Below are 27,672 nucleotides of genomic sequence, written 5' to 3' on the forward strand. Positions count from 1 at the left end.
TTTATGATTTTGCTAATACTGGCAAGGTAGGCACTCAACTCATAGATGTGAATGGTAAAGTCTGTCTTCATACACTACTATTGAGTTTCCTGAAAATCATCAAACTCTTTTGAAAAAAAGTTCTTCCTCAAACTGACTGCATATCTCCCATACCTGCTAAAAATCCACTCGACTCCTGATTTAATAAGTATCCCAAGAAAACATATATCCCAACCCGCAGACATTGAAAATAAGTATTTGGCTCTTTAAAATTAGGTCTACCCAATCAAAAATGAGGACACCTAATTATCATAAAATTTGCATACTGAGCAGCATATAACTATGAGTACTTCCAGTAGGATTGTAGAATGCTACTCAGAAACACATTTAAAAAAAAATGGGAGTGACAAAAATCATGCAAAATATGCACATACCATCACTTCAGATGTTTGATCAATCATAGTGCAGCAGACATCCAACATGGCTGCACACTGGTCAACAGCATATTTTCAGCTTTCCCAGTGTGAAAACAGACACTAAGAAAAATGGGCCATTGAAATTTTCAGTTTAGGTACTGGCTAATAAGTACACTGCCTGGATACCAGTAAAAAATACATTTTGAGAGTCTGAAAGAAAATTAATCAGAAAAGATAAAGAGAAAACACTGGCTGAGAAATTCCCAACAAAAAGCAATGCAAGCTTCAGCTTTGCTGCAATAGATGGCTTCCGGTAGCTTAGAGGAAAATATATCAAATGTACTCAGAGGTGATTGAAGTCAATGAAACACTTAAGGAATATATAAGCTCAAATAAACAAAAGACTGGAAAAAATACAAGAAGATTTAGCTTAAAAAAGTGCAAAAATCAGAGGTTGAAATGAAAAAAAAGGCTGGCTGAGTACTCTCAAGAAGAGCAGTTTCAGAAAATAGTGGAGTTAGAAGACAGAGCACTCACAGAAAACATGAAATTTTCTGCTGTAGCAGAGAAACTGAAAGGAAAAGACATTAATTTTATGAAAGAACAAATATGCAACTGGACTGAAGAATTTGTTCATTGAATGGACACATTGACTGCATGCTCCAAACCTGGCAAGGAGTAAGCAACCAAAACTTGCATTAATAAAGATGCACTCAAACCAGCAATAAGAGTTGATCCTGACAAAACTGTGGCAGAAAGGAAAAGTATTAAAAATTAGAGATGGCAGACTGTGGAAAATGATTATTCACCATACACCAGGCAGAAGGAGATTCTGCTTCTCATTCTTATGACAATAACACTCATAAAGACTTTGCCAGTGAAACTATTCTACTGTCCATAGGAACATGGTTGGGAGACAGTAAATGCACATAACTTGACTAGAAGATTCAGGAGTACCTTGGACTTGAACCAAAGTCAGGTTCTGGAGATGACCTGGAAGAAGACCAGCAATACTGAAAATAGTAAATAAATGGGAAATTTAAAGCAGCAATCATATTTGTGAAATATGGCTTTGCAAGAAAAAGTGGCTGAGAAAGAATGAAATTTTGTTGACTTTGTGGGTGGACTGTAAAGCATATACCCTACTTTATGTCATTAATATTTAGAAGAGCACTAAGAGAAAACGTGACTGTAAGGAAAACAATGTTTTCTCTTATTAGTAGTTGCACAAACCATTTCATGATATAAACTGCATGTGCACTTTGCAGTCAGGGGTATTTTAAATGTGGGTGGGTCATTTTCAGTAACTGTTGTTTATGTTAAAATATTAAAGGAAACAATTATTTTTTTCTTAGTTTTAAGAAATATACCTTTTACACTATAACAATATGTGAAATGCTGGAGAGAAGCAAATGTATGTTAACTTAATACTGTGACATTGGGCTGCTGGGGTGGGGTGTAAATGTGCACTGATTACATTATATGTAGAATTAAGATAATTTCCCTTATTTTTACAAAGGTATGGTTTAAGCTATAAACAAGTTTTTGTAACCAAATAGGCTTGCAAAATAAAACAAAATTATGAAAGCCATGACAAATGCTAAGTTTCTTGCATCTGAAAAGATTCATTCATGCATCTGCAAACTTGTTAGCTATTATTTTCATTGCTGACTAATTTTCCATGGAAAGAAGATGTCTGCAGGTGGGGTCTATGTCAAAAGATCGACTTTCAAAATAGTCACATTTCATATAATAGAACTCATATGATTGACAATTTAAAAAGTCAAACATAAGTCTATTCGCTTAAACAGTGGATTGTCCTGAGACTGTGGTACAGTGGGGGTCAGGAAATATACCCTTTTCCCCACTGTAGTGCAATCACAGAATTAGTATGTACAATTAGCACTGGTGGCCACGATGGTGCAGTGGTTAGCATTGGCGTCTCACAGCAAGAGGTTCTCCAGTTCGATCCTCGGCTGGGGTGCCTTCTGTGCGGAGTCTGCATGTCCTCCCTGTGGTCACGTGGGTTTCCTCCGGGTGCTCCGGTTTCCTCCCACATCCCAAAGACATGCTGCAGGTGGATTGGACACTCTAAATTGGCCCTAGGTGTGAGTGCGTGTATGTGTGCCTTCTGTGGAAGGTTGGGCGCCGGGCGGGCAACTCGACACTGTAAAACTCCACTGCCAATCATGAGCGGACAGGTGATCCGCTGTGGCAACCCCTACCCAGGAAAAAGCTGAAAGAAGAAGAATCAGCATTGGGTGGGGGGGGTTTCAGGGGCACTTGCCTCCCTGCTAAAATGCTGTTTTTGCGTTTTTACATATGTTCAACTTTTCAAATAGTCGATCATATGAAATTTGACTATTTAAAAAGTTGACCATATGGCATAGAGCCAGGCAGTTGCAAGCAGTAAATATTGAGAGTTTTGAGTACTATTTGCAGAAAGAAATGCAAAATTTAAAGGTATAATAGCAAGCAACTGAGTGAAAAATAAAGCTTGAAATTATGAGAAGTGAATAAGACAGAAACCTCTCCAGCAGCCTTAATATCTTAATGCATTTAATACAAAAGTACACAACTTAGCTCTATTTAAAAGTAGCTAATGCAGTTTTTCTTAGGGCTGAATTTTAAAGCTGTTTTTCTCACCTGGGAGGGGAATAGAAATAAAAAACACACAGAAATTAGTGTAAGGTGGATTACAGGCTCATACATGTGCTTTAATAAAGATAACCTTAATATTAGATTAGGTAATGTCTGTGAATGCAGCTACTGATTTGGGGAAATTGCTCTTATCTGGAGGGTTAAACTTAATTTGTTGAAAATGTATATAGTTTTGTGTATTCTTCTAAGTTAATATGGGATGGGGGTGTTCCGAACATGGTTTTATTTTTTTTTCTCTTTTTTTTGAGAGCTTTCGTTAAAGGAAAAAAGGCTTGAAATGTGGCATAGGTTCAAATGGACAAGAGAAGAAACGGTATAAAAGATTTGTCTGCCAAACAGTGTGTGCAAGTAAGGCAAAAGTTGGAAATACACACAAAAAACGACACATATAACATTTGGGAACAATAACCTTTTATCATAACAGCTACTCTGTTCATATTATCTTGGAATGTAAACGGCCTTACAGGTATAGACAAAAAAGGAAATAGTATTGAGTTATATTAAAAATGAAGAGTTAAAAAACAATATTTAAAACACATTTGGAAAGAAATGACCATGTGGATTTGACAAAGAAAGGATTTCAGTATGCTTATTCAGAAGAATATTAAGGAATAAGGAAAAGAGGGATACTAATTGCTAGAGGGGGCTCCAATAGTGACACCAGAAAAAATGTGGATTTATGGAAGTAAGGGGTTACTGGAATGGGAGGGCAGTTACACTGGCACATATTTATATTTCACCAAAAACTATTATTAAACATTAGAAAGTATTGTGAGAAATGATTAGCTTTCAGCAGGAAATATTATTTACAGGTGGGGACTGGAACTTGATTTCCAATAGTATGGATGTAGCAGGGGTCCTAGAAGGGAAAATATAACAAAAGAGGGCAGTTTTTTGAAGAACTTAATGAAAATATTTGGTATGGAAGATGTGAATTCAGTAGTAGGAACTTGGAATTTACATATTATTCCCCAAGGGTCAATATCTAAGCTCGCTGGATAGAAATTATATTTCACAGGAGCATATTCATTTAATAGAAAGCTTTGACACAATTAATAGTTATTCTATATCATGCACAGAAAAAAAAGAAGATAAAAATACAAGGTTGTTGTTGTTTGTCTTTCGGCTTTTTCCCGGTAAGGGGTCGCCACAGCGGAACTCCAGTCCTCTAATGATTGGCAGTAGATTTTTACGAAAAACCGAGGTGCCAGCTCGACGCCCAACCTTCAACAAAGGCACGCTCATTTACGCACGCATGTCTTTTGAACACTACCCAACCGCGGGGAGGACATGCAGACTCCACACAGAAGGCACTCCCAAGCCCAGCCGAGAATCGAATGGGAGAACTTCTTGCTGTGAGGTAACAACACTACCGCTGTACCACCGCAGCATGATAAAAATACAAGGTAATGAAGTAAAATGAGACATTGGCATTTTCCCACCTGTTAAAAAGTGAAGAATTTAAGGAATGAGTAATGCAAATTATTTGAAAGTTATTTGGGAAGATAGAAATTTCTTCAGAAAAGATAACTAGTGAGTGAGATAAAATTAAAATTGAGTTTAAATAGGGCAGAAATAAAAAAGAAAAGAGAAATGGTTAAGAAGTAATAAGAATTATATAGAGGGGCTGACACAGATTAACCTATTACTGAATAAGGAGCATCTCACAGAACAAGAAAAGGAGCAATTGCAGACTGCTACAGAGGAAATAAGGGAATACTTGGATAATATACATTGACTGTCGTTTGCTGTTAAGCAATTATTTTTTGATAACTCCAGAGAACAAATACTTTTAGCACAATGGCTTAGGTAACAGGAAGTAGAAAGAGCTATCACTAAACTTAGGGAGCCTATGACAAGAAAAATAACAAGAGATTTTTTGGAAATTTTATGAACATTTGTATAAAGCAGAGGAATGTGGAAACTAAAAAAGATCACAAATAGAAATACTTATGGTTGATTTAACTATGCCAACATTAGAGGAAGATGAGGCACAAAAACTAATAGTTAAGATAGGTGAAGATGGGGAAAAATGGTGACGTACATTTAATCTGCAGATGGATTGTTTTTGTAAGTTGGAAGTTAGAAGAGAAGAAAGTGATAAAGATCCAGGAGAATTTGTTTAATACTATTTTAAAAGGAGAGGAAGCACCAGCATCTTAGAAGAAAGCTTTGGTGGCTGTATTACACAAAGAACATTAAGAATCACCTGACCCAGGTTCTTATAGACCAATTTTAATTGTTAAACCATGGTCATAAACTGCATAATTCTATACTAGCTAAAAGAATGGCAGAAGTGCTGCCAAAATTGAAAGTTGTGGATCAACGTGGCTTTGCAGAAGGGAGAAAGGCAAGCATTTTCATCATTAACACAACTGATGATCCAAAGAGAATCAGAATGCAAGAAAATCTCACTGTTGGTGGGTCTTGAAGCAGAGAAAGGATTCAAAAGAGTTTTTTTTTAAACACCTTTATTGAATTACCTCTTGTGACACAGGCAAACTTAACAGGTATATAAAACTCATCAATCCATATTAATAATATCACATTTATAAACATTATACATCACATATATGGTTATATACCATACACTCTAAGCAGTATTACCTAAATTATTCAATATTTGCCTTTTCTTAAACCTTATTTCTCCTCCAAAACAGTTTTCTTCATTACTGTTTCCAAAGTTTCCATTTTTTCTATGTAATTTACTCCTACTCTTTTCTAAAGATCCCACATCCTGTTCTTTTTTCTCTGTTGCAATATTCACTACTTCAAGTAGATTTAGATTTAATTTTCCATTTTCTAATAATTGCTTTTTAGGCAGGCACCAGAGTTAAATTTAATAAGGCCTTCCTATATCAACACAATTCAGATCCTGTACCCCTGCTCAAAAAATACTTTTCTGAGCTATATCCATTTACTCATCAAGTATTCCTGATTGAGTATTCTGCAGGGAATTTTTAAAGTCTGCCAAATCATTACACTCCCAAAACATGTTCTCAGTTACCACTTTCTCCCCATCACACCTTCAATATTTGCAATGTACTTGAGGAAAAATTATTTGGAGTTGGCTAGGGGTATAAAAGTATCTATGTAAACACCTCCAGGCAAAAATTCTAAATCTTCTAAATTGTGTTGCACATTTTGGAGCCATACATATGCCCTCCCATTGTCTCTTTGTGAATTGCATATCTAATCACATTTCCCAATATTTTCTGACCTCTTATGATTAATTTCAATAGTTATTGTGTAATACTTTGCATGTCATACTAATTATCCATTTTTAAAAGCAACTTCTTGTCTATATTCAATTTAAAACTCAATCAGTGCAGGTCTTTCATTTATGATTCCCCTATCCCTTTCTCTTTGTATATACTCTGATATTAATCCCTGACAGGGAAGGCAATCACCAGCCTGCAATCCAAATGTCTTCTTGGCTTCTTCCCATTCTATTACCTTTCTTTCTCTCTCTGATTATTTCCTCCCAATACCTTGGTTCTTTTGCCATGTTTCTCCAGTAAATTCCAGCCCCCTTTTTTCTGTTCTCTGTACCCCTACCTGCAGTCATCCCTATTGGCAGAATCTCCTTTCTACATTCCCGTGTTGGCTTAGTTATTAGTATACTTTCTGATAGCTTATGAATATAATAAGGAAATATGTGCCCAAAATCCCTTTCTTTCCTTATATCTTGAATTACCCCCTGCTTCATCATCATCCCTTTCCACTTTGAATTGTATTTCTCTGCGTGCGGTATGTATAAGAGCCTTAACTACATATCTCTAAAATATCCCTTCAAATTATGTAATTCTAAACTTCCTTGTTCTATTGGGATGATCAGTTTATCTTGCTTGACTCTTGCCCTCTTCCCCTCACAAACAAAATCCTTCAACTCTTTATTAATTACTGTCCACAACTTCTCTGGTTGATAAAAAGTATGCCTGACCTGTGTATAAAGCTAAAGGAACTAAAAACTTTTTTTACTGCTTGGGTCTTGCTATCCATATCTATAGGCAAGAAATTCCAGTTTCTCAGTTTTTGTATTATCTTTTGTTTAGTGTAAACCCTCACATCCTTAGCTGCCATAACCAAATCTGTTTTAATCCACACTCCTAAATACTTCATTTTATCATGTCCCCATACATTTGGGTATTGCTGAACCAATTCATGTGTGAGTACATAGTTTATTGCTATAGCCTTTATTTTATATTCATTAATTTTATATCCAGAAAAAAATGACTGCCTCAGTATATTCTACAACACTAACGTCCTTTTCTTGTTCCATCGGGTAGAAAATGATATCATCTGTGAATAAAGCCAGTTTTTCCTTCAACCACGGTGGTGCAGCAGCAGCATTGTTGCCTCACAGCAAGAGGTTCTCCCATTTGATTCTCGGCTGTAGTGCGGGGAGTGCCTTCTGTATGGAGTCTGCATGTCCTCCCTGCTGTCAAGTGGCGTTCCGAAAGACATGCGTGAATGGGCATGCCTTTGTTGAAGGTTGGGTGTCGAGCTGGCAACTCGGCACCGTAAAAATCTACTGCCAATCATTAGCGGACCGGAGTTCCGCTGTGGCGACCCCTAACCGGGAAAAGCCGAAAGACCAACAACAACAACAACCATATCAACTATTCTTGAATATCAGAGTTCCTTATTTTCCATGACAATGATTCTAACTATAACGCAAGTAACAAGGGGAAGAGAGGACACCCCCACCTGGTTCCTTTGTTCAGACACAACTTACCAGAGAAGAAACTCCCACTTTAAGTTTTCCTCTAGTCCCTCATATATCCTTCTAATTAACCTTATCATTGTATAAGAAAATGCAAATAGTAAGCTGGGATCTTATGAGTACAGCAATGGAAGCATCTGCATTCCCTGATATAATAATAAAGTTAATCAGGAAGAAACATGAATGATCGGACACAAAAGTTACAGTGGGAGGGTTTCTCTTCATTAAGTTGTGATTGAATAGAGGAACCAGGCAGGGATGTCCTCTTTCTCCTTTGTTATTTTCATTATATTTAGAGCCACTGGCAGAGAAAATTAGGGACTCAGAAATTCAAGGATATAAATGGTAAAGTGATCAAGAAAAGTTGGCTTTATTTGTAGATGACATTATTTTATATTTGATAAATTCAGAAAATGACATTTTTCTGTTGAACATTTTGAGACAGTTTCACGTACTTTTGAGATATAAAACTAATGATGATAAAATAAGAAGTTATGTACTCACCATAACGTTCCATCTGAGTAGGTAGCTTCATTTGTCTGCAACCTGTGGGTCTTGGATCCGATATCGGATCCGAGCCGGCAACTTGTTTCAAGCTAATGGATCCGAGCTCCTAGCTCCTCCCCTCACCCATAATCCCCTACTAACCCTCCATGACCTCAGATCGAGTTTGCCCCTCAATATATACCCAAAAACGGGTATCCAACTAAAATAGATCCGAAGAAGGCCAGGGGGAAGGAGGGGAGGATGGTTGCAGACAAATGAAGCTATCTACTCAGATGGAACGTTATGTTGAGTACATAACTTCTTAATCTGAAGTAGGGAGTTCATTTGTCAGCAACCTGTGGGACAGAGTCCCCAACTACCTGAACCTTGGGTGGCCATCATGGAAGGATATTGCGAAGCACCGCAGAGCCAAAGGATGCTCTCCCTCTAGAAATCACGTCCAGTTTGTAGTGGTTAATAAAGGTATGAGATGAAGCCCAAGTGGCTGCCGAACAAATATCATCCAATGGAACTCTAGACTTGAAGGCCGCAGAAGTAGAGATGGAACGAGTGGAATGTGCGCAAACTCCTTCCAGTGCGGGTCTCCCAGAGGCTTGGTACGCCAATAGGATACATTGAGAAATCCAGCATGATAGAGATACTTTTGATATTGCTTTCCCCAAATTAAAATTGGCAAAGGAAACGAACAGCTGGTTGGATTGTCTATGACCAGCTGTTCTATGAGTATAAAAGCGAAGCTGCCTATGAACATCTAATGAGTGCAGCTTGTACTCTCCTTTATTCTGATATTTAGGGAAGAAAACCGGTAAATTTATGGATTGATTTATGTTGGTTTCTGACGCTATCTTGGGAAGAAAAGAGGGATTGATCCTGAGGTACACTCTGTCTGGGTGAAAGATCAAATAAGGAGGCTTCACAGAAAGAGCTTGAAGCTCCAAAACTCTTTTTGCTGAAGTGATGGCTACAAGGAATGCTGTTTTCCAGGACAAGAATTTGAGATCTACTGAAGCAGCGGGTTCAAAAGGTGGAGCAGTCAAGGCTTGAAGAACTAGTGAAAGATCCCACTGTGGTACGGCTTCTTTTATAGGGGGTCTAAGCAAGAAGGTGCCCTTGAGAAAGGTTTTACACAACTTGGCCGACATCAAAGGCCCTGTATCATGTCCCACATGGTATTGTGAGATGGCTGCCAATTGCACTTTGACAGTTGAACAACTAGCGCCTTCCTGAAAAAGTTCGGTTAGGAAGTCTAATATGGATGGAAGAGGAGCCGTAAAGGGATGTAGATCATGATGCTCCGCCCAGATGGAGAAACGTTTCCATTTACTGCGGTACACTTTCCTGGTGGAGGGCTTATGCGCTGCCACAAGGATGGCTTTGACTGGTGAAGAGATACCGGGAGTCCTGACTAAGAGTGGAACTGGAGCAACCAAGCCGTCAGTTTCAGATTGTCCAGGTTTGGGGTCGGTAAGTTCGACGGATGGGAGATTAGATCCGGACTGGGATCCAGAATCCAAGGAGGATTCACTAGGTGAGACCACAGGTAAGGGAACCAAATTTGCCGAGGCCAGAATGGGGCAATGAGGATCATCCTTCTCCCCAACCGGGAGGCTTTCTGTAAGAGTTGCAGCATCAGGGGTAGAGGAGGATAGGCATAAAGTAGACCGGGTGGCCAAGCATGCACCAGAGCGTCTCTTGGAGTTTCCCCTGGAGGGGGAATCAGAGCGAAGAAACTGCCGCATTTGGTGTTTGAGGGAGACGCAAAAAGATCGCAGCAGGGTTGCCCCCATATTGCGAATATCTGCTTCGCTATTAGTGGATTGAGAGACCACTCGTACGGGGTAAGAAGGGTGCGACTGAGTTTGTCCGCTAGGATGTTGGTCCGTCCAGGAATGTGCGTTGCAATCAGAAAGCGGTTGGTGGAGATCGCCCATTCCCACACTCTCATGGCTTCACGGCATAGAGGGTAAGATCTGGTTCCCCCCTGTTTGTTGATGTACCAGACAACCGACATGTTGTCCGACTGAATTGCAATCGTTCCTATGGGGAGGAGATCCTGAAGTGCTTGCAATGCGAACAGCACTGCTCTCATCTCCAGAACGTTGATATGCAGGGAGGTCTCTGTGTCGTTCCACGTGCCTTGGACCGTCCTGCCTGAATAATGCCCCCCCACCCGAGGCGGGAGGCGTCCGTGGTCACCGTGGCGAGAGGGGGAGAGGTGCAGAAGGGACGGCCCGTATGGAGGTCCGAAGTTTGGAGTCACCATAATAGAGCCCTCCTGCAAGCCTTGCTGATAGCAATGGGGTGGTGAAGAGGAAGGGATAGAAAGGACCATTGCACTAGAAGTGTCCATTGCAGTACCCGCATGTTCAGACGGGCGCATGGAAGGAGCGTAATCGCTGCCGCCATGGAGCCTAGTGCCCTCAGGACCAATTCCGCTGGTGAAGTCTCTGATTGGAGGATAGCCCGCACATGGAGTTGCAAATTCCGGATTCTCTCGGAAGTTAGAAAGGCTCGTAGCTCTCTGGTGTCTATTCTGGATCCTATGAATTCTATGACTTGTGTCGGGGCCAGAAGGGATTTGTCGGCATTGATGGTGATGCCTAACTGTGGGGCTAGGCGGAGAAAGAAATCTCTGGCTGAGCAAAGTAGATGCCTTGTTGGAGCAGTCAGGAGCCAGTCGTCCAGGTACGGAAAGACCTGTATTCCCTGGAGTCTCAGGTGGGCCGCAATCACTGCTAATACCTTGTTGAACACCCTGGGGGCTGTGGTGAGGCCAAAGGGAAGGACCCTAAACTGGTAGTGACTGGCTCCCAGCCGGAAGCGGAGGAACCTCCTGGATCGTCTGTCCATTAGAATGTGGTAGTACGCATCCTTGAGGTCTATAGAGCACATCCAATTGTTCTCCCTTAGAAGGGGGAGAATAGATTGAAGAGTGACCATTCGGAATTTTTCCTTGGTTACTGACAGGTTCAAGCGGAAAGGTCTAGGATCGGTCTCAAGTCCCCATCTTTTGGCACCAAAAAGAACCTGGAGTAGAACCGTAATCTGAGCTGGTCTTGGGGGACGGGCTGGATGGCTCTTTTTCTTAGCAGCTGCTGAATTTCTGCGGCTGCGGCCTCCCTCTGATCGGGTGGAACATCGGGGAGGTTCTTGAATTTGGGGACATGGAGTAATGGTATTTTGTACCCTCTGGATATAATGCGAAGCACCCAGTGGTCTGTCGTGATGGACTCTCATGCCGCTAGGTGCGCCGAGAAGCGCCCCCCTGACTGCCTCCAGAGTGGAGCAGCCGGGCAACCCTTCAGGGCTGCTGTGTGGGCCGTTCAGAGAAAGGTTCTCTGGACCCAAAGTTTGTCGGAGCCCCTCTGCCCCTGGGGCGGCGTCCTCCCTGTCTTCCTCTGCCACGGAAGGACTGGTTGTCCGGAGCAGGTTGGGAATGTTGCGATTTCCGGAACCACATCTTCTTCTGACCCTTTTGGTTCTTCGAAAAGGACCGCTGGGGAGCAGAGAAATGGACTCAGACGGCAGACAACGTCTTCCCGTCTTTTTCGCTCTGGACAAGAGTCTCGCGAACCGTTTTGCCAAATAGGGCAGAACCATCGAAAGGGGTGTTCGCAAAAGACGCTTTAAAAGGCTCCGGAAAGTCACAATGACGGAGCCAGGCCTGACGTCTCATGACTAGGCCTGCTCCGCTAGCCCTAGCGGCTCCCTCTGTGGCGTGGGACAACAGCCGCATAGAGGTATTTGAAATTGATCTCTGAGTGGCCATTCGGGAGAAGTACAATTGCTTGTCATCCACCGACATGGACTCAGGAGGGGAGGCAGCGTATTCTTTGATAAGATCCCACTGCATCCTGATGACGTGTGCCATATAGTTCAGAGACCTTACCGAGAAGGTCGCTGAACTAAAAACTCGCTTCCCTAAGCGGTCCATCGAGTGGGACTCCTTGCTCGGTGGATGGACTGAGGGGCTGTCCTGAGGCAGTTCCCTCTTCGTGGCTGCCGCCGTCAACATGGCCCTTACTCCAGTGCGATCGGTCTGAGGGGGGGCTAAGTATTCTGTCCGGGCGTTTTGGTATTGGCTCCATGGTGTCCGGATCCTTCCACGCCCTGGTGGTAATGAGGTCCACCAAGGGGTCGGCCGGAGGGGACACCCAAGAGGTAGACGGGCCTGCTTCGAATGCCTCCAGAAACACGGACTCGTTGGAGGAAGACTTGGGGGCAGACCACCCACCTCTGATCCTAAGCATCTCCATGATGTCTCCAAAGGAGACATCCTCAGGGGGTGATCTTGGGGAGCCTTCCCCTTCCTCCAAGTCTGTGTCCTCAGTTAAGGACTCAGGGGAGTCCACGTGCCTCCTCTTGCACTTATGCTTGCGGGGCACTTCCTCGGGGGGGCTGTCCGAGGAGGCCTCGCCAGCTACATCCTGTTCCAATGGAACCATCTGGGACATTGAAGCAGGCTGTCCCTTTGGCCGGGTGATGGAAGCCTGGCCCAGCAGAGAGGGAGTGCAGGGAGGAGCCGAGACAAGGACCGGGGGTCCGGATGCTCTCAACAGAGCCCTCTCCACAACATCAAAAGCCGAGGGGGAACCACTCTCTCTTGGATCTGAAAGTAGGTTCCCACTCGGATCCGATGAAGGGATCGGAACCGACGCCGAGACCATCGGATCCAAAGGACCAGTGCGCTCCGACCTGGATGGAGCCGAAGGCACACTGAATCCCTCGGATCCAAAGCTCGGCCCACGGCTCCGAGAGGTCGGATCCGACAGGCTTGAGGGCAGGGTCGGATCCGAAGTACCAAGTACTGTCGGCGCCGACCCACCCTCGGCTCCAACGCTGCTCGGCTCCGAACGCTGTGAACCCGGATAGCGGGTCGGAGAAGGAGCAATAGGATGGAAAAAAGGTGTCGAGCTCCCCCCCGAAGGAGGGGGGGAGTCAAGAGCACTCCCATCTGCAGCTGGGCCTGGATGAACCTTCGCATCATCCGGTCCAAGTCTGCATCGGACATACTAAAGGTCGATCTCGAAGAGGTCACCGAGGCAGGCCTGGAATGCCACCTCGATGGAGATCGAGCCTCCTCCTCCTCAGGCCCTGGAGAGAAACAAGGGGATCGGAGCCGAGGAGGAGGAGACCTAGAAGCAGTGGAGGGAGAAGCCCGCTTAGCTGGTGGGGCCGAAATGGAGGTCTCGGCCCGCCGCTTGTGGTGCTTCTCCCTCCGTTTCTCCCTCCTGGCCTCCCTGTCCTCCGACACTTTAGCGGGAGTTTGAGTCCCGGACGGAGGAAGGGGGCCAGGAATGGCAGCAACCACAGCCTGTGGTGGAGCCACGGGAGCAGCGGAGGCCGGAGCCAAGTCCGGGGGTAAAATTCCCGCCAAGACCAGCTTCGACCTCCGCTCTTTCAGTGCCCTGGGGTTGAACGCTGCACAAATGGTACAGCCTGAGGTGAGGTGTTCAACCCCAAGGCACGCACCGAGTGTGGCCATCAGCCGGGGAGAGCTTATGGCCACACTCGGTACATTTAGAAAAAATGGCTTTTGGGGCCTCAGCCATACTTAAAGAAAAGTAATGTAACACACACACACAGGCCCCAAAACACAACACACAACACACACACTCTAACGACCAGCGAAGGGAGGGAAAACTACTTAAAAGAAATTATTTTTACTCTAAAGGGAACCTTACACTTACACACTTAATATTTTTGAGAAAAAATAAGACAGTTGACAGAAAAATATCAACTTAACTGCCAAGTACTAGACAAGCTCACAGGAATCCAGCTATCCACAAAAGCGGCAAACTAGATCTGAGGTCATGGAGGGTTAGCAGGGGATTATGGGTGAGGGGAGGAGCTAGGAGCTCGGATCCATTAGCTTGAAACAAGTTGCCGGCTCGGATCCGATATCGGATCCAAGACCCACAGGTTGCTGACAAATGAACTCCCTACTTCAGATCAAAGATTATAGCTATTATGTACATACACACACAAATAGGTTCAGCAATACCCATATTTTATATGCACATGAAAAGGTGAAGTATTTAGAAGTATGAATTAAAAAGGCTTGATGTACGGCTGCTACAGATATATGGGAAGAGACTAAGCAACATATAATGGAAAAACTGAGAAACTGGAAGTTCTTGTTTATGGATATGGATAGTAAGATACAAACAGTGAAAATGCTTTGAATCCCTTTAATTTTAAATACAGATCAGGCATATTTTTATCAACCAAAGAAGCTGTGGACAATAATTAATGAAGAGTTGAAAAAATGTATTTGGGAGGGAAAGAGGACAAGAGTTAAATGTGGAAATTTGATCTTCACAACAGAAGAAGGTGGTTTAGAAACGCTTGATTTCAAGGAAAATGTTAGAGCTACACAGTTAAGGCCCATATATATATATATATATATATATATATATATATATATATATATATATATATGTCTGTGTGTGTGTGTGTGTGTGTGTGTGTGTGTGTGTGTGTGTGTGTGTGTGTGTGTGTGTGTGTGTATAAAATACAAGGTTCTAATTCAAAGTTGAAAGGGATAACAATGAAGAAGATGGGGAGTTCAAGAAACGTCAAGAGAGTGGGATTTTGGATGTAGATCCTTAAGGAGAAAATTAACATCCATAAAGAATATGGCACTAATAAATTTGCAAAAACATTCTAAGATCTATGCCAATATAAGAATGGAGAAAGGAGATTTTGATGACTGCAAGTAGGGGTATTAAAAACAGACTAAAGGGGGGTTGAATTTACTGAAGAAAACTAGCAAAGGAATCAAGGTATTGGGAGCAAGTAAATAGAAATGGAAAGGTAACAGAGTGGAATGAGGCCAAGAAATTTGGACTGCAAGTTAGAAACTGCCTTCCCAATCATGGACTGATGGCAAAGAGGAAGGGATAAAGGAGTCTTAAGTGTAAGATCTGTTCTGGCAGAGCTTTTAGTCAAATTAAGAACAGAAGCTGCTGTTACAAAGGGATGATTAGTATGCCATATAAAATATGGCATGGTAACTACAACAAGTATTAAGAGGAGGTTAGAAAAGATTGGGAAAAACAGAAAAGTAATTTACAAGGGAACAATGGGAAGACATATTTATGGTTCCCAAATATGCAAAAAAAAAGTCCAGAAGGTTTAGGACTTTTATTTTTAAGTGTTTGTGTAGGTATTTTTATATCCCAAGCAGACTTCAAAGTATTTTTCCTCAGGTAGATAGCAAATGTTTCAGGTATGATGGGGAATAAAGAGGTAAGTAGGAAAACGTTTTTTGGGAGTGTAATGAGTTGGTAGATTTTAAATATTCCCTACAGAATACTCTGTCAGAAACACTGGGACATGGGATTTGAATTGGGTACACTTAACAAGGCCTTATTAAGTTTAATTCCACTGTATGCCAGAAAAGCATTTACTAGAAAATAGAAATTATAATGTAAACTAATTACATTCAAAGTTCTGAATATTGTAAAAGAGATAAAAAAAACATTACAACAGGGAAACAGCAATTTACATAGAAGTAAACAGAATTTGTGTTAACAATACATGCGGAATAATACTCATGAGGAATGAGGTTTAAGAGGAGGCAGGAGTCGAACAATTTATGCAATGATGGACTGAATGACAGTTAAAAAGAAATAACAACACACGTACTGTATAATGTATATAAATGAAAAATGTTAACACAGTTTTATATTAATATATGCGTGTTTATGTCTTACTTAATAATTTAATAAAGGGTCTAAAAAACATAACCAGGGCAGGAGGGCAAGTAATAAAGCAAAAGCAGATAATCCTTGCATTCTTTGTTGAAAGACATGTATTTTGGTCAACTCTTTTTCTCCTTTCGGCTTTTTCCATTAAGGGGTGGCACAGAGGAACAATGGTCCACAAAATGACTGGCAGTGGAGTTTTACAGTGTCATGTTGCCAGCCCAGCAAACAACCTTCCACAGAAGACACACACATACACACACACACTCTTACATGTATCTTGGTCAATAAAGAAGCAAAATTCTGCAAGACAAACATGAGCTAGTGATTAAAGATAGTACTCTTGGTCAAAAGTTGTATTTCCCTATTCTCTTGTCAGCTCAGACAACTGAACGGCTTCAACACCTTTACCACCATAAACCCATTTATTCCTTCTTTAGTTGGATCATGGTTCTATCACAGGTGCATCACCAAGCTAAGTCAAATGAGAGCTGGGTCCATCCATGAGTAGGATAATAGCCTTACAGCCAAATTATTCCCTGACTCGAGTGGACACACCGGCTACAAAAAAAGTAGTAACTGGCTTGCTAGGAGTGGACCAGTCTTACAGTTCCAAGTTGATCCCATCTTTAACTTTCCTACCAATAATTGCTTATGGAGCTCCAAAACTGTGCTACTGTGTAAGGTAGTTCATATGTTTGCCATACACTGCAGCACTGGGGAAATCAATAAGCTCTTATGGGAGATACACCTAGAGTCCTGCAGGTGTTACCAGTGCAGAGATCCCAATCCATATCCCTTCCCAAAGGGACTGGCGAGCTGGCAACAGTCAGTCACTTTCATTTTCCTCTGACTGGCCCTTCCAGAATCCTTGCTGCTAGTCAAATGTGTTAGCTGGCTGACAGAAAGGGCTTCATCCCTCTATGCCATGGAGCTGAGCACTCTTAGGCCATATTCTACGAGTGAGTGTGAGCAAGTTAAGTATGGTACCTTTGGTTTAGTAAGTTATGTTAGAAAATATGGGATTTAGAAGAAGTGGTGACAAAGACTACAACAGTTAAGTTCTAAAATCAATTAAAAAGGACTGAATTGTTTCCATTGATGGTGGGGACTGCCGGAAAGGGAGACATATACAGGAAAACAAAGAAAGAATAATGCCTAGATTTCTGTTACCATATTCATATATTTATGACATTCTCTGGTACCAGTAGCTAGAACTATTGTAGTAATATAATCTGTTTTATGTACAGATCCATATAATGAGTCCATAGCATACTAAGAAATCATGGAGTTGAAGGGGGGTTTGAATCCTGCATTTACAATGGGGAGATGCAGTGTCCCACACATTGCCTTTCATAAAGTAAACACATCTTAGAGAAAGGGGAATTTCCCCTGCAGTAACTTTTTTTTTTAGATAAGAAACATCTTTATTAAATTACCACGTATGACACAGGCATTCATACATCTATATAAATGAAAAAACTTGTTGACAATATTTTAGTTGCAAGTATTATACATCACAAACCATACTGACATAATTTTAGTTGTAAATATTATACATCACTTATAATCTATCCAGTCATTGTCAAACATTTCATAGCTCATTCAAATCCTGCCTTTTTTTAAACCCCATTCCTCCTCTACACGTGTTTCCACAATTCCCATTTTTTCTATGGAATTTGCTCCTACCTTTTCTAAAGCTCCCAGTTCCAATTGTTTTATCTCTGTTACTATATTCACTACTTTAGTACAGTTAGTTTAGACTTTGATTTACATTTTCTAGTAATTACATTTTTGGCAGCCACCATAATTAGACAGAGCAAGACCTTACTATGTCTAGGCAATTCTGATTCTGTATCACAGTTCAAAAAATAATTTCCTTCGTTACACCAATTTGCACACCCAGTATCTCTGACAGTGTAGTCTGCAGAGAATCTTTAAAGTCTGCCAACTCATTACACTCCCATAAAATATGTTACCTCTTTCTTCCCTACCACATCTCCAACATTTTCTGCCTACCTCAGGAAAACTTCTTTGGAGTCAACTTGGGGTATAAAAATACTGATATAACCACTTCCAGGCAAAGATCCTGAATCCTCTAGACCAGTGGTTCCCAAACTTTTTCGATTTGCGGCTCCCTTGTTGAATCCAGGTTTTCCCAAGGCACCCCCCCCCCCTGTCAAATTATAACTAGTCTATATATGTTATTCAATAACTGAAATAAGCCTTTACAAAGTTTACTTATAACTACCCTCTGGTATGACTGTTAAAGGCTAGTGCTATAATTTGTCATTATCAAAAAAATGACCAGAATGCATACCCACGAAAAATGACATTATTTTACACTAAAAAAAGACACGCATCTGGAATGTTTCTCTCTGGGCCTCCTCTGAAAAATAGCTTTGTTTCAAGTCAGACTTTCCCGGTTAACAAATGTTAAATAAATAAAATAAAATAAATAAAAAGACATAACTACTACAATATCATTATTGCAACTTGCCAATATTAAAACATGTTCTAAGCCTAAGGGCAATGTGTGTGACAGAGTACAGCATTCTGCCATATCCTTATTCCACAAGATAGACACTAATTAGTTTTCCTTGGGTGTGAATTTTTTCATATGCAAAAAAAACATGGTTTAAGTATATATTCCCTTTTTTTGGCCTGTATCTGCTTCTACAATTTTTCTGCACATCATTTTTCTCTCTTGTTAATCTTATATTATTTTTCTGGTATTTATCACTGCATTTGTTAAATTATGTATGTCGTTTCTAAATGAGACAAGTCAGTGTTCAAAGAATGGGAAGCTACAGACAACACACAAATGGGGAAAAGTCTGTTAAAAACTGATAAATCCTGCTTCAGCTATGACTGAGGAGTGAATATTTTTAATACATACCAGCAGTATTTAAAAAAAAACTTTTTTCCTAACGTTTTAAAATTGCACTAGTGTGTAATGAATTTTGGTCCCATACTGTCTATTTGTATTTAAATGGTGAAGTGGAGAGGTCCACATCATGTACTGCACATGCACACATCCTTGTACGTGCTGCCAAACACATAGTACATTAACAGACATTACTTGTCACTAGTGAGTACAGTCAGCGCTGTAAGTGAGATTTACTACGGACAGATGCACTCACTCCTGCCGTACAGGTGTGTTCTGTTCTGTTTCAAAACTCCTTTGCTTTTACTTAATAGAATCAGTATAAGAAGCAAGGAACTAATTTCTAGGTTTATCAATACCACTTTATCCCCATGCTGTAACAGGGGAAAGTTTAAATGCTTTTTGTTTCTTGGATAAACAGAACATTTTGCAGTCTTATCTGTAGTTTACTACAACTTAAAATACCACTGCTTAGCAGCCACAAAATAAACCACAAACTAATAAGCTCAGTAACTAAGCTTATTAGTTTGCAGTTTATTTTGTGGCTAAGCTTATTAGTTTGTGGCGCCCCTGTGCGGAAGATGCGGCTCCCAAGGGTGCCGCAGTGAACACTTTGGGAACCCGTGTTCTAGACTCTGCTGCATATTTGCCAGACATACATATATATCCCCTGTTACTTCTTTGTGAATTTCTTACCCGATCTCTCTTCACAATCCTTTCTAACCTCCTCTGATTGATTCTTATACGTGTCATGCAATATTTTATATGCTGTGCTAATTATTCCTTTTTAATGTCAGCTCCAGGTACATAATTGATAGCTATTATCTTTATTTTAGTTTCATTCATTTTGTATCCTGAAAAAATATGAAATTGCTTCAAAATGTTCCATGACACTGTGATGTCCTTTTCTGGTTTTGTCAGGTATAAAATAATATCTGCTAACACTGCCAGCTTTTCTTGGCTACCATACCAATTATATCCTTGAATTTCTGAGTCCCTTAGTGTCTTTGTCAATGGTTCTAAATGTACTGCAAATAACAAAGGGGAAAGAAGACACCTCTGCCTGGTTCCTCTGTTCAAACAGAAATTATCAGCGAGGAATCTACCAACTTTTATTTCAACTCAGATCCCTCATATATCCTCCTAATCAACCTTATATTTTTTTCAGGAACTGCAAATGCTTTTATTGTTCTGATCTTAAACTCCCAGCTTACTCTGTCACATGCTTTCTCTGAAGCAAGACCCACAAATAACAGTGGCATTTTCTTACATTCTGCTTCCCTCTGGATCATCAATGGTCTGTTAATGTGTTCAAAATTTTGCCGCCCCCTCCACAAAACCACATTGAGCCATATCTAGCAATTTCAACATAATCTTTGCCATTCTTTTAGCCATTATAGAAATAAACACTTTATAATCATGGTTTACGATTGAAATGGGCCTGTATGAAGCTGTATATGATGGATCTTTACCCTCTTTAGGTATTACAGCTATAGTATCACCGCTTTCTTCCAGGATATTGATGCTTCTCCTCCTCTTAAAATACTGTTAAAATCTTCCATATCTTTATCAGTTTTTTTACCTTCTAGCTTACAAACATCGACAGGAATACCATCTATTCCTGGGGACTTTCATGTGGATTGGTTATACATCACCATTATCTCATCTCCTCCTATCCTACATTTTGGTAACTGAACCAAATCTTCCTCAAACCATGGCATATTTAATTCTTCCATAAACATTTCCATTTGTACCTTTTGTTGATTTCCATATTTCTCTGCTTTAAACAGACTTCCATAAGATTCCCAAAATATTTCTAGTACTCCTACAAGATCTCATGTTATTTTCCTTGTCATTGGCTTTGTCTAATAGTGACAACCCTTTCTACTTTCTGTTGCCTGATTCCTGCTGCAACTTTGTTAGAAATAATACTCCTATGAACAGTGAAGATAAAGTCTTGCCTATAATATCACTGAAGTGGAAAACTATGCAGTCAGCCACACTATCCACAAAATGAAAGCTATATATAAGCCAAGGATGTTTTACTAATACAGCTTTTACAAACCAGTCTGTCATGCTTGTGGGGAAAAAAGACACAAATTATAGAGTTTATATGTAGGTATATGTATACATTGTTCGGGCTTAATTGGAGAATACACAGCAACTAGTTGTATATCAGAATAACAGGATAGCTACATCAACCCTAGCTACTGTACTGTCATAGCTGTAATATGGGCAGGTGTTATCCAAGATTGATTTAAATCTGTTCATTCATTGATTAATTCATTCTTTCTCGAATTACTCAATGCAATTTACAGATGTGGATGTGATGAAGCCTACCTCAGCACAGAAACTAAGCCTGATTATGATGACAGTCTACTGCATGAAGCTCAGTGTCACACTGTATGCAGAGCTCCAGGTAATTTGAAGGGCTACCAATTCACCTGGGCATAATTTTGAAATGTGAGAGGAACATAAGATGCACAGTGAAAACCCATTTAAACAGCAAGATAACATACTTCACAGAGAAGGCACTTCAGCCAGAAGCCATACTAAAGAAATAACTGTTGAGACAGCATGACTAACCATTGTGACAACGTGTCACCTTAACTGTTCCAAAAATCTGCAAGCTGCACTGAAATGTCATTTTTGATAAAGGTGAGAAAAAGAATAATACATCAATACAATTCATTTCTGAAAAAAAAAATATTTCCACTACTAAACAAATTGTTGTCATGTTTTGATGTTTTATGCGTAAGAGATTTCAGCAAGCTTTGAGGTGTATAGACCAAACAAAAAATAATATGACAGCATGACACCTTTTCAAAGATCAGCCTTAAATGAACAACAAAAGAAACACTTTATAGTATAAAGGTAAACAAAAGGGGAGTTACAATGTTACTTATCCTTCTGAGTATCAAACTTTGGTAATGGAATATACAACTGATGTAAATGATTAAATGTTATGAATGGATTTATATGAGAATGCAAAAGGTTCAGAACCTTCCATCCATCCGGATATTTTTAAGAAAGATATCACTAAATGAACAACTGATTTTCTTCACTACTGACTTTTTTAACATGCCTTATTTTTACAGGTTTACTGGTTCTCAAAAACAAAAACCTGTTGATAATATTTTAGCGTTTTAAATTTTGAGCAATGTATGTTAGTAGTGTTGTTTTGATATGGTTAGACTATTTGATAAACTAGGAACAAATGTTTTTTAGCATATGATTAAGTGCTCATCTGTAGTGACCAAGCATTTTACTACTGAACAAAATGCTTTAGTAACTATGTTTCAAAAGTTTATGTCCTGTAAAGGAATAATGTTTTGCGATGTTTATAGATTGAGTGATATTTTATTTCACAGACATGCATATCTGTACTCTTATTTCATTTTATTTTAATAATATGTTATTTCTCATTTTAGAGATGCTTGTTTTGTTTAAAAGTAAAGTCAAGGTGGTAGATTCAAATAAAAAAAAAAACACCTATTTAATTAATTAACTGATTATTTAATCAATTTTTAATTAAGCTGTTGCTATTTAAATGTTTGCTGGAGGGAGTATATGTTAAATCTGAAGAAGCATGCCAGTGGAGCATGTGAAAGCGCTCATTACTGTTCATTAAACCTGGATTTTATATATGTTGTGGTGGTCGTGTCCAGTCTTTTCGCTTTAAGTATTTTTCTCTTTTTTTGGGACGAGTACCTTTGGCCGGCAGCTGTACTTGGATATATCGTCAAAAACAAAAACACTGCAACATATCCTTCTTCCACATCAAATAATACACCTTTCAGAAGGCCTCACTGAATCTATTAGAAAATTTGACCATAAAAAGACGACGTCAGCAATTCCAAGAGACACCCTACCTATCTGTCTATCTATATAAAATTACATAATGAATGGTCAACATGTTCATAAGTTCGTAGGTGTTTACTAGGCTAATGACCACAAGGACCTTTTTAAGCCTAGCCATGCATTCCAAATCTCTGACAAGTTCTGGTACACCTAATAAGTGTACACAGGGACTTGGGAGATGAAACACTTACAAGCAGGGGCCTGGGAGAATGAACTATTTACAGGTTGCCTGTGTCCATTAGAGGCATAGGTGCCAAGCCAGGGATGAATTGGGTTAGGGAGGAACTCTGCTTCACATGGATTGGGAGCCTGTTCCAGAGATGGGGTAGTCTCTGGGATGTATACCTGTCTCTCCAGCAGGTCCTATTTATATCACAGGCAAGGTTTAAGTCTTTAGAATGGGTAATTCTGGTGCTGTTTGTTTTGTGGATATGCAGGAGCTCCATCAGAGTGGGGTCTAGCAAAGCCCTATATGCCAGGCATAGATCTCTCTTGAACAGCCTTTAGGATACAGGGATCGGGCCTTCAGGTGGCCTGCACAGGACATTTTACTTATGCCCTGTATTCTTTTAGTGAGGAACCTCTGTTGTCATTCCATGTGTTAGATATGCCTGGTTAGGTCCATACCAAAGGGGACAATGTATTCAATGAAAGGTCTGGTGAATGCTGAATACAGCAGAAAAATGGCGTCCTTCGACCTAGATGCTATACCTTTGTTTATAAGTTGTGCAACATAGAATGATTTCCTCAATACCGAAGGCACATAATAGTCAAAGGCTAGATTACTGTCTATGTGTGTCCCTATGTCCCTGACTACTGGGTCAACTCTAAAGGGTATGCTGTCAATATGATAGTTACCAGGGGTGGATGACTTCCCAGTTTTAGTCCATGGTTCTGACATCAGTTGTTTGTCTGAGTCAGCGTTTCCACATTTAAGTCAGTGAGAGATTCAATGACGGCTCCTAATTTGTAATCATCTGCAAATTTTGTCAGCCAGAGATCACTGACATTGGCCTTGACTTCAGAGAAGTAAATGTCAAAAAGGAGCAGTCCGAGAACCAAACCCTGAGGGACTCCAGTTGTGACTGTCCTATTTGTAGAGGTGGACTCCCCAATTAAAACTTTCTGGGTCCTTTCTGTGAGCCAGATGGCTATCCACTGGGTGACATTGGGGTTTGTACCTAACCTTTTGAGTTTGTCAACAATGCCCAAGTGGGGTACTGTGTCAAATGACTTGGCCAGGTTAATGTAGGCAGTGTGAACCATTTTGTCCTCATCCATTGCTTTGGTCATCTTCTGAATGAAGTCCACTAGGCTGCATATGTGTAATCTGCCCTTAATGGGATTATTTACAGGATTTTAAATATTTTTCTGCTGGATGACTGCTTGTTTAGATCTTTATTAATTTAAGTGTTAAGTCATATGTTTTACTCCACTGGGTTTGCTAAAGAATCACTGTTGAAATATTTGGTGTTTGCTCATGCCTTCCAAATATCTCCACCATTTACATACCAGTTTGCAGTGTAGTAACCATCAATATGCAGCTACTCCTGTTTATGTGAGTATGTGAACTCTTTTCAGACTTATGTTAAGCCACTGTGAATATACATCATTTGCCGTGCAGATGTATACCAAATTTCTGTGTATAAAATGAACAGCACTCAGGCTGAATGGGTGGGTCTTATTATTTTAGTTAGAGAAACCTGTTGTACTCCTTTAATGAAACCAAACTGGGTTGGGACCAGTGTCTGGAGGTTTACTATACCATTACTGATCATTTCCATAATACTTCTTTCCATGCCTTTGCACATAAGACTAGTGAGACGTGTGGGTCTGTAGTTTCTAGGGTCTGTAGATGGCCCACCTTTGTGCAGAGGGATGACTGACTGTTGCTCTTCTTCATTCATGAGACACAAAGCCTGTTTGGAGGCTACAGTTAAACAGCAATTCCAGACAGCCTGACGGGTCATGTTTCTTGCTACTTAGAAGGCATCCTGGGATATTGTCTGGGCCCACTGATGCAGTGTTCTTGGCCTTAGAGACAGCATTAAGAACCTGTTCCCTAGTGAAACCAGGGGGAGTTATATTTGATGGTATTTCCTGAGGGAAGGTTAAGGGGAAGAGAGGGGTAAAGTTGGAGCTGAAATTTTCAGCCAGTAGGTTTGCAATGTCATCTGGCTCAGTATAGGTAGCTCCATTTACAATGAGCTTTGCGCACAGTTGTGTATAGCCTTTGAGGTTGCGGGCATAACTAAAAAATGCCTTGTGGTTGTCCTTGGCCTAGGAGGCCAAATTTACCTCAAGGTAGACTTTATTTGTCCTCTGAGTTGTTTGTTTAGATGATGAGAGTGGTTTTATTCTGCTGGGTGCTGCACCTCCTAATTTATATTTATTTATTTATTTTATTTTACATTTGTTGACCGGGTTAGTCTGACTGAGCTAGTAGCCGATTTTCAGCAGAGGCCCAAGGAGATAAGCTCCACAGAGTTGCAATTCAAAATACAGTAAATTGCAAGATATGAGCAAAAGCTCTTAACACATATCAAAATATGCAAGGCATTAAATTGGATACAATAATAAACAAGGATACAAAAATAGAACAAGTTATATAATAGTTGATAAAATTCATTCAATAACAATAAGAGTAAGTATTCTCAAGATAAAGATAGGCAGTGAAGTTCTTGAATTAGCAGGTAAGTCATGGGAGGTGAATGCACTGACAGGACCAGAGTCCTTTCAGGTACTCTTTGGTAGTTGTTTTGAACTGGTTAGATTGTTTAACAACTGCTAATGGTAGTTTGTTCTAGGAGGTTGAAGGACTGAAGCTGTAGAGGTTGCGGCCAGTTTTTGTTTTTGGAATGTAGATTTGCAATGGGTCCAGATTTGAGCTGCGGAGAGGCCTATTTGGAGTGTATAGGCAGATAAGGGAAGAGAGACTGGGACAGAAGGATGGCCTATACAGTATGGAATGAATAATCTGAAGATGATTGAGCAGGAGCTGATGAGGAAGTTCTTAGTCAGTTAAGCTGTTTTCGAGAGAGACAATGATGGGAATTATATGTTTGGTGTGCTGCAAATCTAGCCACTTTAATGTAGGTTGAATCTAGCTTAGCTAAGAGGGATGAGTTAGGATTTGAGAGCCATATAAAAGGCTAGGTAGGAGACAGGCTTGAGAGAGGGTCACTTTAGCTTTAGTAGTTAGGAACTTTTTGTTTCTGTACAGCAGGCCTAGTTTCAACATCTATATGAGTGTTGTTTACAGGTAGAATGGAGAATGTCTGCTTGAGAGGCAAGATTTTCTTCCTTCTTATACAGCCTACTGATTTTGTGATTCCACCAAGATAGCCTGTTTTTTGAGTTAGTTCTGTACTTTTTCCTGGTGTGTACAGCTGCCTCTACGCAGCTATTAACATGCTTGTATAGGGTTTCTCTGAACAGTTCTGCACAGGCAGCAGTGTTCTCAGGGTTTATGGAGGCCTGACATTTTGCCAGGTTATCACTTAATAGCAGGAAGATAGCCTTAAGGTAGTTCCTGAATATTCCAGGGTTAGCTGGGGGTCCAGGTTTTATTTTTACTTCAAAGGAGATCATTTTGTTTTTTGACTATACCAGGGAAGACATTACACTAGAGGCTGTGCCGCACTCTCCCATGTTATCGAGGACCAGATCCAGTATGGTTGCACCCCTTGTTGGTGTATTGACAATCTGGTCCAGGATGTTTGCATTAAAAAATCCAGGAATCTCTGTGCCTGTATGTTTGGTGTTGTATAGGATTCCCAGTTAATAGTGGGGTAATTAAAGTTGCCTGTGAATATGGCATTAGGTTGGATGGTGAGTGAAGTGGTATTTGATTTTGGCTATGTGATTTGAACATGGAGTAGCTCAAGTGCATTTTCATGTTTGACCAGCCTTGAGGCATATTTATTTTTGATGAAAATAGATACACCTCTACCTTTAGTCCCTGTCTGTAGAGTAGCTGGTCTAAATATCTGCATGGCATTATAACCTTGCACTGTCAGTGTGCTCTCCGTGGCTTTAAACCACGTCTCAGTGACTCCATAGATGTCAGCATTCTCTAAGGTGAAGACAACTTCTAGGGAGATAAGTTCTTTGTTTAGACTGCTACCATTGAGCAGTAACCTTTAGATTTTCTTGGTTTTGATTTTTTATGTTTGAAGTGCTTTAAGTTTGTCATTGCCTAAAAAAGGCAATAAGGGGGAAGAAAATATTTTAGCTAATATTCGAAAGCCTAGAGGGGAGAGGTGCAGACCATCCCTAGCAAAGCAGTGTGGTCTGTTGACCATCTCCTTCCATACTGACAATTACTGCACCCACTTAAAATGACATCAGAAACTAAGCCAATGATTAAAGTCAGTCATCTTTTGTTTATATTGTGGCATCATCCTTGGAGAAGGTAAAATGCTGCTCAATGTTAGGCTCAGACCAGCCTGGGAAACATATTCCGAGAGCTCAATAATATCGCTCTTCATATAGTTTAGGGAGGTACATCTCAGGTCATTTAATCCCACATGGACAATCACTGAGTCATACTGACTCTTGTGGTCCATTGTTCTGAGTGTCTATCTAATGTGGTGGATCCTAACCTCTGATAAGAAATTGACTGTGACTTTCTCCTTACTCAGCCTGGTGAGAGGGACATCAGTGTGCCTCATGATGGAGTCTCCAATGACCAGAATGTTGGATTATGTGGTGGCTTGCCTTACGGGCTTAGAAGTAGAGGCTCCATGAATTGTGCCTATATGTGCTGATGTGAGTGTTGTGCTGAGAGTATCTGTTAGGTGTACTTCATCTAGGAGGTCTTTGGGGTTTAGGAAGGCTACATTTAAGTGCCTCAGCATATGTGCGCCTATATGTCTGCTTTGAACTGACAGCCATATTGACTCTAGGAGTACTTTTATGTGAGAG

General features: G+C 40.6%; 1 protein-coding gene across 7 annotated transcripts in view; it reads right to left on the minus strand.

Annotated features, from left to right (window-relative positions):
* Positions 1–27,672, minus strand: part of DNMT3A (DNA methyltransferase 3 alpha) — a 5,166,949-nt gene that overhangs the window by 2,583,979 nt on the left and 2,555,298 nt on the right. The window lies entirely within an intron of this gene.

The sequence above is a fragment of the Protopterus annectens genome, chromosome 2.part1, assembly GCF_019279795.1.
Source record: "Protopterus annectens isolate FY-2018-M chromosome 2.part1, PAN1.0, whole genome shotgun sequence".
NCBI classification, from domain to species: Eukaryota; Metazoa; Chordata; order Ceratodontiformes; family Protopteridae; genus Protopterus; species Protopterus annectens.